Source organism: Cyprinus carpio, chromosome B4 (genome assembly GCF_018340385.1).
Source record: "Cyprinus carpio isolate SPL01 chromosome B4, ASM1834038v1, whole genome shotgun sequence".
In the NCBI taxonomy this organism is placed as follows: Eukaryota; Metazoa; Chordata; class Actinopteri; order Cypriniformes; family Cyprinidae; genus Cyprinus; species Cyprinus carpio.
Genome location: NC_056600.1, coordinates 23,301,663 through 23,314,373, shown reverse-complemented (window position 1 = coordinate 23,314,373; position 12,711 = coordinate 23,301,663).

Below are 12,711 nucleotides of genomic sequence, written 5' to 3'. Positions count from 1 at the left end.
CACCATAACATTCAACAACAAATGAAAAGCACAAGAGGAACACAAGCACTATTTAAACACAAGAGCACAAGCTAAACAAGATAATAAGGGGGTGTGGTAAATGAGAAACACCTGGGGAACTTCATCACGGGGAACCAACACAAACAGACTACAAATAGACTATAAAACAAGGCACAGGAAACACTTCTACATAAAAGTCCAGACAGGACACAGAGAACATGTATCTTAGGCCCCCACCTAAGGAGCGGATTCCAGACACTCCAAAACAGAAAACAAAACAAAAAGTCCAGGAGGGAGGTGGAGCAGAGCAGAGGGAGGGATGGTGAGTCAGGCCCATGAAGTGGAAAAGGGCATGATGACTGATGTGGAGCGAGTGACCAGGGCAGAGCAGGCAGATCAGGAGGCCATGGTGGCAGTGGTGTAATGAATATTCAGTCAACTTTTACTTTTATGGCAACAACATGGCTACTTATAGCAAATAATACCAGTCACATGACAAGAACCAACCAATGAACAAATAGAACTGAGAACCACATGACAAGACCATAAACCAATAAGCCCAAGACACATGACTAAAACAAATAATAAGAAAATGATGATGAATGAATGAGAGAGTGAATGGATTGAATGAATGAGTGAGGGGGAGGGAAGAAAGTAACTGAATGAATGAAACTAAAAATTAAAAGTAATGAATGAAAGATAATGAAACAGAACCCCAAAAACCAGGCGTGACAATCGGCTCATTACCATGACATTTGGCCAGAAATTCCAAGCCTGTCATAACTGTAACTTTAGTAAGTCCATTAACCTTTTCTTCAGTGCCACCATCAGGCCAACATGCCAAATTTGCACAGAACAAAAGATAATTATTATGTGATGGGTGCATCCATACTCCCCATAAGAAAGATATGTTGTTGTTTTTTTAAAGTCAAAATACATCACCAAACTAAACACAGAAATTTTAACTATGTAAAAATACTGTATGTTAAAATGTTCAAGAAAATGTTGTCACCACTACACAACTTATATAGTAGGACTTCTTATATAATTGTACATTTCATTCCATAAAAAAAACAGTGGTAACATGACATACAGCCAAGTATGGTGACCCATACTCAGAATTCGTGCTCTGCATTTAACCCATTTAGGTTCGAGACTCGAACCTACAACGTTAGAATTAGGAGTCAGACTCTAACCATTAGGCCACGACTTCTCCCTACAAATAACAGTTTTCAAAGACATTTCTAGTTTCTAATGTCTTTCCTGAAATAAAGCAGGTGTGTACAGCCCCAGGGACAAACACCATCAGTGGCAGCACAGGACCCAAAGACAGACACCCAAGACAAAGATGCTTTGGAGGTGACCTTGACTGTACTTTTGTCTTTTTTAGTGTGCACTTACACTTCATTCAAAGTATTTTATGCCAACAATATACATTATTTAAACATATTAATAAGCATGTAAAATTAAATATTATGGTCCTTCGTGTAATTACTAATAATAAGCCAAACACAGATTTATCAAAAGATAACTTAATTGATCTCATCCACAGCCCAAAGCTAGCAAGTTGTGAGGGAGGATTAAATATTCAAAGGGGAAGGGGAGTTAGAGATGCCCATTCAAATCAAATAATTCATATTAAAATTAATGTTTCTGTTATGGAGCCGACGAGACGTGAGGCGAGCGGATCCAGGTGCAAGCTTTTATTAGTAAACATGGTCAAAACACACGCAGGGTCAAACAACAGCAAATGGGTATGGTACGGGCAAAACACAAAAGTAATGCAAGAGGAAGTGTGGATATTCATTCGGCGAACAATATCCAGAGGGCTTGACTGATAATGTGAGCAGTGGTCCAGGAGCAAACAGAGTACAAAATGACAAGAGATCCAAGGTAGGCTATAAACTTCAGCGCAGGCAGAGATCAGACAAGAAACAAGATACACAGGCTAGGATAAAGAGACGAATGACTCGGACTCAGACAACTTGGAAGGGCTCCGTACTGTAGCTATCACTGGGAGAATGATAAACACTAGACAATACTCAACAATCTTCTTCTTCTTCTTCTTTATTGTTTATTGGCGGTTTGGTGCATTTCCGCCACCTACTGGGATGGAGTGTGAATACCTAGGGTGATGGAATGGAACACTACTATCTAATAATACACACACACAAAAAAAAAACCTTATTTGTGTAACCTTATATTCTGTTTATCAACCGTGTATCTCTCAAATATTTAAATAAAATAGTGTACACTTTTGGTTGTATCTGTGCACTCTGAAATAAATCTTTTATTGCTAGCTGAACTTTCAGTTCCTTTAGATCTTCCACAAGTTGAGCTCGTTCCTCATTATATGCTTGACATTGAACAAGCACATGCTCCACTGTTTCTGCCACCCCACAATGGATGCACCCATCTGTCTCACTTTTACCTAACATGTGTAAATAATAATTTAATCTGTTGTGCCGAATGTGTATCCTCGAGATAATAGTATCATCTCTTCTGGATCCATATTTTCTCCTTTCACTCCCCACTATATCCTGAATATTGTACAGATGTCTTCCTTTTAACTCCTTATTCCAGTTGTCCTTGCCAGATATTTATAACAGCTTTTCTTACAATGCACTTAGCTTCAGTTTGCTTAATGGAATCTCTATGTCGACTTCATCCTTTTTTAATCCCGTCTTTGCCAGTTTGTCCACTATCTCATTTCCCTAAACTCCAACATGAGCTGGTATCCATAAAAATTATATATTTTTGTCTAGTGGATTTATTCTGTACAAAATCTGTAATATATCATATAAGATATCTTGTCTAGCATCTGACATTCTTGACCACTCTTTAAGCTGCACAAAGCTGAGAATGAATCAGAGCATATGACTGTATCCTTAATATTAGATTCTTCTACCCATATCATTGCTATGAATATTGCCATGAGTTCTGTTGTAAATACTGATATATCATTAGACAGCCTTTTAACAGTACTTTGTTCAATATGAGGTATATATATTGCTGCTGCTGTATAACCAGATTGAGGATTTTTAGACCCATCAGTAAATATCTGAACACTATTGTTATAGTTTTGATTCAAATAATTTACCACTGCTATATTCATAGATACACACCTTTCCTTTTCATTCTTTATGATGTTTAATTGTAGATCCACTAAAGGCATTTTGTACATCCAAGGGGGTACACTTGGTGTAATTACCGTATGATTCATGACTATACCATCTATTCCAATATCTTTGGCAACTTTATCAGCATTCCATCCAAAACTATTAAAAAACTTGCATATTCATGCTCCCAACTTTCTTTTACCACATCTTTTACTGGACTGAGCATCTGCATGTCCCTTTACGGAGCACCAATACGCCATTTTCATCTTAATTCTCCTAATTTCTAAAGGCATTTCTGCCATTTCAACCTGCAAAGCAGAGATTGGAGATGTTCTAAATGCCCCACATGCTATTCTCAGTGCCTGGGATTGTACTCCATTTACTTTCTTTAGTATGAAAGGTGCTGCTGAACTGTATACTATGCCACCATAATCAATAATTGGCCTTATCATTGCACAGTAAATTCTCTTTAAAGAATACCGAGTTGCCCCCCAAACTACTCCTGCAAGACACCTGAGAACATTAACTCCCTTTTTACATTTTTCAACCACTTTCTTGATGTGTGACGCAAAAGTAAGTCTAGAATGCATCCAGATCCAAAGGAACCTAACTTCTGAGACCTGTTCTAATACCTTATCATATAACTTAAGTTTAGTACTTGGTAATTTCTTTTTCTTAGAAAAACATATTACTTTTGTTTTTTCAACAGACATTCTAAAGCTCCAGTTATTAGCCCATTTTTCCACTTCTATGATGGCTTTCTGCATACAGCTTTCCACATATGTCACATTTCTACCCCGTTTCCACAGTGCACCGTCATCTGCATACAGGGATTTTCCAATACCTTGTCCAACTTCGGAAAATATATCATTAATCATGATATTAAAGAGAACTGGACTACACACACTTCCTTGTGGTGTACCATTATCAATTGAAAAAATCCTAGAATAACTTGCCCCAACCCTAACTTGAATAGTCCTATTTAGCAGAAAATCCATTATCCAATTATACATTTTTCCTTTAATGCCCATCTTTTCTAATTTAATTAAAAGTCCCTCTCTCCATAACATGTCGTAAGCCTTTTCAACATCAAAAAATACTCCAACTAATACTTCTTTATTTACCATTGACTTTCTGATTTCAGATTCTAAACATATAACTGAATCCATAGTATTTCGTCCTTTTCTAAATCCGCTTTGATATGAGCACAAAAGATTTTCCTTTTCTATAACATAATTTAATCTGCCTATTACCATTCTTTTCATTAATTTACACATATTTGATGTTAATGCAATCGGTCTATAACTAGATGCTAACGAATGATTCTTCCCAGGTTTTGCAGTTGGAATGATTACACCATGTTTCCATGAAGAGGGAAGTTTACCTATTTCCCATATCTTATTGAAAAGTAGTAAGATAAAATTCAGAGACACATCTGAAAGATGTTTTATCATTTCATAACGTATATCGCCCTTCCCTGGAGATGTATGCCTAGCCCCTTGTAGTACCCGTTTCTACTCAACAATCTGAAAGAGGAAGTCCAAGGCTTATAAAGCATGGCTGATTGGTTTCAGCTGAGTATGTGAAATCAGTGCATTCAGCTGTGTGTGTGTGTAATCAGTGCAATGGATGATGGGAACTGTAGTCCATAGTGACATGTTACATTCTGTGTGGTGTGAGAGTCACTATGATGAAGAGGTGACCTCTTGTGGCAGTCAGATGGACTTTACGATGTTTATCTCATAGAAAGGGAGGAAACTGCAAAGAGCACAAAGGCAAAAGTCCAATGGACGACTTTGGAGACATCACTGACCAAAGGAAGTCATCTACACCATTAAATTGATGAAAGAAGTAGTGATCAAACAAGGACAAGTGTTAAGCATCCTCCACCTACAAACTTGGCTCAGCATCAATGAAGTGGATGCAGCTTCTTTTTACATTTCTCAGAAGTTCCCTCATATAGATGGGTTTCAGTCCAGCCTACTCTAGTCTTCACCAAGGGGGTGTGGTTGGGACACCACAGACACCATTTATGAAAGTAATGAACATAAATGACAACCACTGGATCACAGCAAGCAACATTTTCTGTAGACCCAATGAGGTTTTCATATATGACAGCCTGAGCACAAACATTACCAAGCAGACAAAGCAATTATTATCCCGGTTGATCCGTTCACAAGCACCCCAGCTGTGGATTTTTTGCATTGGCCTTTGCAACCGTGTTATGTAATGGAGTCAACCAGAGGAATGTCTGTTTCAAGAAAGAAACATAAGGTGAACACTGTACAGAGCTTTGAGGAACAAAAAGGCTCCAGTATTTACATACCAACAAATATGAGCAAAATCTGAAAGTGCCACACTTCAGGGCCACAGTGGAACTGTAAAATCTACACTAAATAAAATATGCATTGTAGTGATTGGGATTAATCTTATAATATACCAAATGTTTGAGCTGACATAAATGTTCATAGATATAATGTTGAAGAATGAATATGCAGAATGAGTAGATTTGCTGTGTTAGTCATTGAGTATATTGACAAACATACAGTTACTTTTCTAAGTTGTTATTTGATACTGGTTATTTGGAAATTGTAACATGGGGTTTTGGGGTTCTGTTTCATGTTCTTGTTTTCATATCTTTTATTTTATAATTTGATTCATGATGTTAGTGTCATGCTTCCCTTGCCCTTGTGAATTCATACTGCAGGTTCTCTTGTTCATTGTGTCATGTTCTGATTGGTAGTCTTAGTCATGTGTCCTGTCTCTCATTGGTTGGTTCTTGTCATGTGACCTGTATTGTTTGGTATAAGTAGCACATTTGGTTCCATTGTCTCTTGTCATGTATTGATGTTGTAACCAGCTGTCGGTCAGTCTAGTCTGTTCATGTCAAGTCTATTCAAGTCAAGTCTATGTTTGGATTTTGGATTACACTCTGTTCAATAAACTAGTGGTGGGCAGAGCAAGGCTTCATGAAACACTGAAACAGTCGAAGCAAATGTGCCGAGGCTACGAAACAATTTGACACCCATCTCTACGGTGACACCTAGTGGTAATTTTTTTGGTCAGGTATTGCTGTAAAACAGCATTGATAGTGAATCAGTTAAGCGAATTGATGAATTATAACGTATATGTTGTGCTCATAATTTCACCGTGTGTTGGGGGAGTGGTTAGTGTGCACAACTTGCATGATCATTTTAGTTTCGAATCTGGGGAGAAACATAATTATAAAAATATTTTAAAATTGTGTTTTTATTGTTCTGTTTGTGTAATGTGTTTTTAACATCTCTGACAACTGAATGAACTCTTTGTAAATATGTTATTTTGGTAATGAAGAAATTAACATTAATAAAAGACATCAAGCCACAGTGCCTTGCATTTTATACATATGAAGAGTTTGGTTCCAAAATGCTATAAATCCAAAATTGTTAAATTGAGAAAAAAGGCATTTTCTTTCCCAAAAGACTGTTTGTATGAAAACTGTTATTTTCTGTTTCAAACTGTAATATATCATTATGAGTTTGTAATAACATAAAAAAAATCAAATCCATATTTTGATTTTATACATTTTTTAAACAAAGACATTTTTTTTTCTCCAAAATGCAATATATCCATAACACGTTTTTCCCCAAAATGCTACAAATCCATTTCATCAACAAAAACTCACTTTCTGTATGAAATTGAGCAAAGAAATAACAATAAATAACAAGGAAAGGTTGTCTATATATATGACAAACCCCAAAACTTGAACAACATCACTTATATTAAACCATTAAACCAATTTTTAAAAGTACATTCATCTCGCTGCTTTTTTCAGATTGCATTCATTTCAGTCTGATATTAATGCTGTTAATAGCAACATTTCAAATTCATCCTGAACTCATACGTAACATTAGAGCAAAATTTTGTTTCTGTTGCATTCATCTTGTTATTCTGTACACTACATTCATTAAATTTTCAAAACAATGTACGAAACTGTACAATTATTAAGTTGAATAGTATTAAATAGTAAGTTATCTATACAAGTCCCAAACTTGGACAACAGATTTCTAAAAAATACATCCATCACAATGCTTCATAAAAACATGTTCATAAAAACAATATTTCTGTGCCATTAAAAAACATAACATTTCTGTGCAAAATATAACTTTAAATAAACAATACATCTGTGTGAGATTGTGCAACATAACTGGGCTATAAGCAACCATGACAGTCGATTTACATAACAATGCCAACTTGAACAAATTTCTTATAGTGGAACACAGATATATGAAATACATTAATCATGTTGTAGTGCATGTTATTTATTTATTTATTTATCTATTTATTTATTTATCTATCTATTTATCTATTTATTTATCTATTTATATTCTATTTATTTATTTATCTATTTATTTATCTACTGGTATGACAGTAGAGAGTGTCGAAGTTTTTTACAAGATCGTCAGCTGTCAGTTTGTCCGCATGACAAAAGTTTTTTTGATTCACTGTGAGAACAAGCAATCGCCGGTATTTTTGCCACCGCCTGAGTTTCTGACTCTCTTTCTGACTTCCCTTTCGTGGTTGTCTTTTGACGGCTTCCGCTTCTTTCCCACAGAACGACACGACCACTGGCTCCTCAATACCATCAAAGTTATTCATTTTAGTAGCCTATATAAAAACTTAAAAGTCTGAGGCGAGTGTTTACCGGCGTCTACTGACAGGGTGCCGCCATGACAGTTTGCGTCATGGAATGGTGCGCGGTGATTGGTCGAATGGAACTGTAGGGCTTTGCGGAAAAACAGGACTGGCGTTTGTCTCTGTTTGAGAAAAAAGGGAAGAAACAGGGCAGCGAAACACGGCGGATATCGCGTTTTGTTAAAAACTGATTATTGAACTTTGAATAGAGAGTCAATGGGGAGCTTGTTTTGGCGGTAACTCGTTTTTTTCAAAATTGGCGTTTATCGCGTTTTGGAACCAAACTCTTCATATAAACATTTTTTGCTTTGAATGGCCTTAGTCACGTGACATGGGTGTTTAGAATCACACTTCGGAGCTGTGTTTCGAAACATCTGAGCTTCGGGATCTCGACACCGTGTCGAAATGCAATTTTGAGTTGTGTTTTGAATAATATGAGCTTCGGTTTGTTTATTAAGTTTGGATTCAGTGGACTGATCATTACAGAATACACAACCCGCACAATGAACCCAGCAGTTCATCGCCTCCTCTGCCTTCGTCAAGGTGACTGGGGTATAGAGGATTATGTAGCGGATTTTTGTATGGCATATGGTGGATTTAATGATGCTGCCCTTAAGGGAATTTTTCGTAATGGACTTAAAGACTTGTTTATATGATCTAATGCCAGACAACACATGATCTGCCACTCTAGAAGAATATATTTACCATGCTCTTTTTCTGGCTGGATAAGCTTTTTACTGTGGGTATTGGGGAGGAGGAATGCGACACTTCCTCAAGTCATGCTTGCTACTCCAAAGCCTTCTAACATCATGTCTGCTACTCCAAGGCCTACTCACATCATGTCTGATACTCCAGGACCTGCTCACATCATGCCAGTTAAGTTAAAGTTTACTCATGTGATGTCTACCAAGTCACAGCCTGATCACATCATGTCTGCCAATCCTGAGTCTGCTAACCTCATGTCTGCTACCCCAGGACCTGCTCAGGTCATGCCTGCCAAGACAGAGTCTGTTCACGTCATGCCTGCCAAGCCAGGGCCTACACACAAGATGGCCACCAGTCAAGAGTCTGCCCGTAATTTCGGTCGCCATTTTGAGTGTGTTGGCTGCACACTGCGCCATTCATGAACTCACTGTCTGTTCTGTCACAGTCATGGAGGCCACTCATGAACTCGCTGTCTGTCCTTTCACGGCCATGGAGGTCATTCATGAACTCCCTGCCTGTTCTGTCAGAGTCAAGTGGTCTATTCATGTCTCTGCTCTGCCACAGCTCCCTAGTCTGCCGGCTCCGCCATGGATTTCTGCTCTTCTGGTTTTACATTGGCTCCTTGTTTGTCTGGATCTTCTCTGTCTTCTCCGTCCTCCAGTGTTCCACAGTTTGCCACTGCACCATGGCCCTTGGTCTTGCCCTCTGCTCCATCGCCCAGGCCCACCACTGTTCTTTGATTCTGACCCTGTTCCCCTGCATGGGCCTGGCCCTCAATCCCTCCCCCTGTTCCGATGCTAAGAAAGTGTTTATTCCAAAAAAAAAATTTTTGAGTGTCGGTTAGTTAGAAATGTAGATAGACACTTGAATCCACCTATCAAGTGTGTCAACCTCTATTTCAAGTCGTGTAGCTCAGGGTCACATAGGATCTCATGAGAATTTACAAAGTAGAGCCAATGAATCGGTAATGCCTCTGAATAAACCATGAAGATGCCCACACCTTTATCCTACAATTGCAATGCCATGTAGACGCAGAATGAATTTTTAAGCATAGATGGTGTGACTTTGCGTGACCACATTATGAGAGAGAAATGGACTGAGTAAGTTTGATTGCTAGGCAATTCAGTCAAAAGTACAAAGGCAGTGCTCTGATATGCAGCATTGAATTTATATAAAATATATATAAAATAAGTTATGAGGCTCAACCAAAACTATTTGCTCTGGAACAAATAATAGATTAATGAGACCAAAGACTGGCCATTAGATTTACCCAAAATTGTCTCATGTTTAGTCACTATAGAGACATCACAGCCAGCGGCAAATTCCAGAAGATCTGGCCAAGGTAAGGCTCCTTTCATGGGTTTAGGAGCGCTGAATGGTCACTGATGCCCTGGATCTCACATCTCCGAAAATGTTGAAGCAAATTTTCAATTCAATTAGTAGGCTTTATCTTCATCATTTAACTTCATCATGCTGTGACACAAAACAATATTATTTATAATAATATTAATTTTGTTACATTTAAATAGCACTTTTCTTGGTACTCGAAGCACTTTACATAGAAGGGCACCAATGTGCAGCATCCACCTGTATGATGCGACATCAGCCATATTGCACCAGAACGCCCACCACACACCAGCTGACTGGTGGAGAGGAGATAGAGTGATAAAGCCAATCCGTGTATTTATGTATTTATAAAATTACAATGGATTTGGGTGTCTACCATAACACCTGCTGTGAGAAATGTTCCAAGCAGAGTGATACAAACTAATTTATATTCACAGACCCTAGGTAGGTGCACACAATAACACATACTCAAATATACATATAAACATCAAAAAACTCCAGAAAACAAATATTTAAAAATTTAAAGTAAAACGGTTACACAGCTGATTTGTCATGAGCCACTTTCTAAAGTATGATAAGTGGAACATTGTCTTAATAAGTGTGGCAGACTATTCCAATAGTGACACCCTATTACAGATAATACTTTGACCAAAAGACGTTAGTGTCATGATCCTGGCTTCTTCTCTTTCTCTGTCTCCCTCTTGTGGTCACACACTCACTCACACAATCACGCACACACTTCCACTCCTCCGCTCATTATCTCTTTCAGCTGGTTCCCCTTTCGTTCCCTTCTCCTCACCTGTCCCCTTTTTCCTCTTGATTGTCTCTGCTTCTTATTCCCTATTCCTAGCCCTGTCTTGTTGTCGGATTATTCAATGACTTTTCGTGAGAAACGTCTGTTCTCTCGTCCAGTCCTGTCCTGTCCTGTCTGTGGAGAGTGAAATTATAATTTCTGCTGTGAGTTATACTGCTATTGGACTGTGTATTATCCAGCTGTGCCTGTTTGCAGAGTACCTGTTCAGCGCTCGCCCTTGGCTGTTCACCCTGCCCGCTGTCTTCACTATTTTCTGACTGGCTGAATGCATCTCGGGGTCCCTGCCTCTGTCCTCGTGGAAGTTGATACAGATTTTCTTTGATCCAGTCGTCTGGAAGTTTCTGTTCGGGCTCTGATTAATGCCTGTGATTTTTGTGTTCTAATTACTCAGTGAAGACATATTTACTTTTTTCATTAAAGACTGTTAACTGCATCCCACCCTGGTCTTCCATCGTTCTTACTGTAACAGTTAGTCTGTATGGCACCTCACAATCTCCTCTAATGATAGATTTTTCTGGTTATTTTCAGTATTAAACCTAATTTCGTAAGCCAGTCCTGAACATTTTCCATAGCAGTAGCTAAGGTAATTGAAACCTCCTCCCAATTATTTACAAAGGTAAAATGACTACATCATCTGCATATATATGAACATTTACATCTGTACATGCACCAGTAAAATTTACATTTGTTAATTTAGATAAAAGAACCTGGTGGTCAACTGTGTCAAATGCCTTCTTTAGATCCAAGAAGACCGCACCAACATACCCACTCTTATCTAGTAGGCATTTGATTTTCTTAACAAACAATTTGCTGATTCTGTGGAATAATTACTACAAAGCCAAACCAAATAGGATGTCAAGAAGTAACTTAACTACCCTAACCTACCTAACATTGTTCGGGAGGCAGACACACTCTTGCAGTTTAAATCTAGATTAAAGACCCATCTCTTTAACCTGGCTTACACATAGCACACTAATACGCTTCTAATATCCAAATCCATTAAAGGATTTTTAGGCTGCATTAATTAGGTAAACCGGAACCGGGAACACTTCCCATAACACCTGATGTACTTGCTACAGCGTTAGAAGAATGGTATCTACGCTAATATTAGTCTGTTTCTCTCTTATTCCGAGGTCACCGTAGCCACCCGATCCAGTCTGTATCCAGATCAGATGGTGGATCAGCACCTAGAAAGGACCTCTACAGCCCTGAAAGACAGCGGAGGCCAGGAAAACAAGATGATCCCCAGATACAGATCCCCTGTAAAGACCTTGTCTCAGACAACCATAGGAAACAGATGATTCTTCTGCACAATCTGACATTGCTGCAGCCAGGAATTGAACTGCTGGTTTCGTCTGGTCAGAGGAGAACTGGCCCCCCGACTGAGCCTGGTTTCTCCCAAGGTTTTTCCTCCATTCTGTCACCGATGGAGTTTTGAAGTTTTCCTTGCCGCTGTCGCCTCTTAGTTGGGGACACTTCATTTACAGCGATAGCGTTGACTTGATTGCAAATTATTGCACAGATACGATTTAAACTGAACTGAGCTGCATGATGACATCACTGAATTCAATGATGAACTGTCTTTAACTGTCATTTTGTATTATTGACACACTGTTTTCCTAATTAATCTTGTTCAGTTGCTTTGACGCAATCTTTTTTGTTTAAAGCACTATATAAATAAAGGTGACTTGACTTTACTTATTTTTCTGCAACCTTAGATATAATCGGAAGGATGCTAATTGGCCTATAATTACTTTATAAACTGGGATAACTCTGACCAACTTCCAAGCTCATGGAACATAACATATAATGTATTTAATTGGGCATACTAAAGAATCTTTATTATATTTTAAAACATTTGTGTCAATCCCATAGGCATCCTTTGCTTTAGATGTTTTTTTAACACATCAAAAATATTAGCTATTTCTAATTCAGTCACTTCCTCTATTTAAAAAAATGCTGAGTAAATTTAATAGGACTAATATTATAGGAGTAATATAATATAATAGGAGTAATATTTTTAAGGTAAAGATTAAAATATTTTTTGGGAAA